The sequence below is a fragment of the Macrobrachium rosenbergii genome, chromosome 22 (assembly GCF_040412425.1).
Source record: "Macrobrachium rosenbergii isolate ZJJX-2024 chromosome 22, ASM4041242v1, whole genome shotgun sequence".
NCBI lineage: Eukaryota > Metazoa > Arthropoda > Malacostraca > Decapoda > Palaemonidae > Macrobrachium > Macrobrachium rosenbergii.
In genome coordinates, this window is record NC_089762.1 from 17,930 (window position 1) to 22,500 (window position 4,571).

Here is a 4,571-nt window from a genome sequence, read left to right on the forward strand (position 1 = left end):
TATATATATAATATATGTATATATAATATATATATATATATATATATATATACATATATATATAATATATATATATAACATATATATATATATATATATACATACAGTATATATATATATGTTGACAGTATATAGTCGACTAGTGGGCAACAAGGTGGAATAGAATAACAGACCTTGTACAAATGGAAAATTTTCTACCACTGAGCTACGGCATTCACAACTAACGCGTGTGTGTGTTTATATATGTTTATATTTATATATAAAAACACACATGTTATAAAAATTATATATTTTATATATATATATATATATATATATATATATATATATATAATATATACACCACTGGCCCAATTCCTCTTCACTGAGGACAAACCAAGCACATTCTACAAGCATTTAAATTTGCATTTGCAAAGCAGGAAAACCGACGTATGAAAACTGGGCTGCCACTCGGACAAGCAACTGATATGCCTGCCGGACGGGCGACAGATACCCACCAGGGGGACGAGCAGAGCCAAACGAGGTGATTCTGAGAGCGCTAAAAGCGAATGCAAATGAGACGTATTTAATGCAGCAGCAGCCCACCCCCTCTCTCTCTCTCTCTCTCTCTCTCTCTCTCTCTCTCTCTCTCTCTCTCTCTCTCTCTCTCTCTCAAAGTCCTACAAAGGACTGTACACTTGTCAGCCCAATCTTGGTTGAGACAATGTAAGTTCCGTGTCTGAATACGGTTAGCATATTGTGGCGCACAATCGAGTTTTCTGTACAGCGTATAATGCTGTATGAAACTCTCAGTCGGCCGTGGTGCCAGATGCACGATCATGGCTAGCTTGAAAGTTAAATCAAAACTACTAAGGCTATAGGACTGCAATTTGCTATGTTTGATGACTGAAGGTGAATGCTCAACATAATGATTTGCAGCCCTCTAACCTCAGTAGTTTTCAAGATCTGAAGGCGGACAGACAAAACATCCCAATAGTTTTCTTTTACAGAAAACTAATAAGTAATAAAATAAAACTGCAAACCATTTCAACAAAGCATAAGATGACCTCCGCTTTTTTACAATTCAGCGTCTATCACCCACCTTAATAATATGCAGGCGTTGTCCAAACGGTGATATGTTAAGTTGTTTGAGGACACTGGGTAAGCCTTGCAAGCCGCCACCCCCTCCCCTCTCTTCCTCCACCCGCCCTCTCTCTCTCTCTCTCTCTCTCTCTCTCTCTCTCTCTCTCTCTCTCTCTCTCTCTCTCTCTCGTCTATTAGAGCAGAAAGTCGCTGTTTGCCTGACAAACATGGCAGCAACGTGCAAACCAGAAAACCACAATGAATGCAAAAGGCAATTTTTGATCCGTTGCAAACACTTTCCTTGCTCCTGTTGATTGCATTTCTCGCATAATTTCTCGTCCTTTTAATAGGGGTTGAGGGATGTTATTAGATTCTCTATTCTATTGTTTTACCGTTTCTATCTTTAGTAGAGGACTGTGAGTGTTAATCATTTTTTTTAGCGAAGGGATTTTTATAACCTTGAGCTGTTTCTCCTCAATAAATCACGCTTTGGTTATTAAGAACTACTTGAGTTTTCCGTGTTATTATACATAAAGATTTCTACTTTCATAACTTATATTTTTTCATGTTCATACGACACTGTACATTTTCTATTTCTGCAAGGTAGGTTAAAGTTTTCAGACGCGACTCGTATGGGCTTTGGAGCATATTTTGAAAATCCTCCCTGGTCATTCCCATGAGATTCGAATCATGATTTCATGAGAATTATGGCAAAATTCCAAACGTTCTCCAAGTCTGGGTCACAAGTGAGGAGATCTGCAACATAATTTCACAAGCTCTCTGCCTCTTTGGAGAGGCGCCTCAGCAGATTGACATCGTAACTTAAGACACATTTTGTGCCTTAGCGGGCCTCCTCAGAAGATTGGTACCGTAGTTTTGAGTATTCTACCTATTTCAAGTACACGGTGTCCCCCCCCCAAAAAAAAATGGAAATTTTGGATTGATATTATATAATATTTGACACATTGACTGTTGCCTGCCTCAGAGTCAGTCAATACTCCTGACTTCACTGAACCTAACGAATGTCCCTCAACTAGTCCAGATCTGAACGTACTTGATTTTACCAAGTGGGGTTTACTGTGTCATCAACTTCAATTGCAGAGGAAAGAGGTCACAAGTAATACTATCCTTAAAAACTCTTCGTGGAACTTTGAACAATATCCCGCCTGAAGTCATCAAAGGGTTACTGCCACGGAAACCATTTGGAACACCACATCTAACAGTTGTTTTTCTTTTGGTTTGTTTTAACAATGTTTCTGTCAACAACAACAGTTGTTTTCTGTTCCCAACAAATAAATAAAATGTACCAAATCTCTTTTTTTAGGTGGGGGGTGGGGGACCACCCTGCAGTTTCTCTTTTTCTCTTATGAATAATATGTGACATGACTTGGCAAGCCCTTCGCATTTTTAGTTTTTTCACTCAGGAGATTTGAAATCCAGATTCACCAACCCATGTATTTGTCCTGGTGATTTTCATAAATTGATTGCCTAATTTCAAAGGACCTCACTTTTATTGGTATCCCAGTAATGAGGTACGTCCTATTTTCATGTGCCTCCTCATCTGGATTACTTCTCCCCTGGAAATTGTACCATGTTTAGGTTCCCAACATTCTCTGGTTGTGGTCCTCGAGAGTGCGTGTGATAAGAACTTTTCAGACATCCTCCTGTTAGAAAAATATATTTTGTTTATTTTTTCTTAGGTTAAAATGCGAGAAAACGAGGCTTTGTTTATTCTAAGTTAATTACCGGTATTTGACCACCTTGTTTTATTTGAACTGGTTTCCTCCCATTCCATTTGAATTAAGAAGGCAATAGATACTGTTTGCTTGCTTTTTTTGCTATTCGCAGGACAACAGCCATATTGCAGTTGTTTACGTGTGGCTGATGTTTATAACAAGTTACTACGTAAAAGAGAGGAAAGGGAGAGAGAGAGAGAGAGAGAAGAGAGAGAGAGAGAGAAGAGAGAGAGAGAAACGTGAAGACAGCTTCGCACTGTGTAATTTTTTACGACTTTACGCCTTTTTTATATAAAGTGGATATCCTGTTTCCCTTGCTGGCTATGAAGACGTTGCTGCCCAACATGGAAGAGTAAAAACCATCGTCGCCACCCTGGACAGAAGCTACAATTGTCGACTATTTGCATTCACCAATTAATCATCGATATCAGCCAAGTAGCACCAAGGATGATTATGAGGTCATCATAATTGATACCGATCATCTCAATGTAAATAATGTATTTTTGGCATAATTTACTTTGGTGACTTAGCAGTTATCCTTAAGAAATTTCCAGAGTTTTTTTCATTTTGTTTGCTTCAAGTGGGTGGAATTATTTCAGCTTTTGAGTTCAACTGTGTTTTGTTTAGGTTTTTCGTGTGTTGAGACAGAAAATGTTACTACACAATTGTTACATGAGTTGTTCTTCATTTTTCGAGGCTTAATTTGTGTGTCTTGTATTACCACGTATTGTTTGTTCATGTCTAATGAGCACCTTCTATACTCTCAAAATCTTGAAAATAGTGGGTTGGGAGGGATCAAACCAAAAATCAAGGAAAACACACCACCTTAGTTCTTCTAGGAAGGAGGAAATAAATTTCTCTTAGTATAGTAGAATTTTTCTAATATCCCAACCAACAGGCTGTTTACCTGTTGGAACAGAATATTAAATTTACATATGGATTTTTGTATTACATTTTTGAAGACCACCATGATATTAGAATTGGAATATATGATTCAGGCAAAAGGTCAATTCAGGGCTGAAAGGGAAACAAAGTGAAAAGGTCTGAAAGGTGCAACAAGAGGAAGTCAACCTGTATTTGCGCATATGAAACAACTGTTAAGAGATTTTGAGGGAAAGCACGATGGAAGAAAGAGAATATGAAAGGAGTAGGTACACAAAAGCAATGTAAGGTTGCCGCTAGTATGGAAGGACCCGCAAATAACCTTCATTAAGCATTGCCTACAATGCACCAGTGAGTGCTCTGACGGCACCTAAATTTAGGATCCATGATGTCGTATGGCAAGTTATCCCATCATTTCTGATGTCCTGACGTCTTCTTACTTAAGTATTTAGTGTTCATTCTCAGAGTGACATCATTTCAAAAATCCTTGTCCCTATGTCTTCATCATGGTGTTTCCAGCTTCAAGTGCGTCATTCAGCAGTACGCCTGAGCATGTGACCGTCCCTCGCCCTTGCATTACACGTGTTTCATAATGACTTCTGTGTATGACTTCTGTGAACCCAGACCAGTGTGTGTGTGTGTCTGTGTGTGTGTGTTGTGTGTGTGTGTGTGTGACCCTTTTTTTCAACTGGTACTTCTTATTCCACCTCTATACTCTTCGTGGCAACAAATTCGTTGTTCAAGTTGACTCTCTATTCTATAAATAAGAACTTCATTTTCTTACAGAAGAAAAACTCATGTCACTTCAACACCGTTTTCTTGCACTGCAATTCAGGGGAATTTGTGTTTCAACCTTTTAATTAATGGGCTACTTTGGTTTCTACTGTTGGT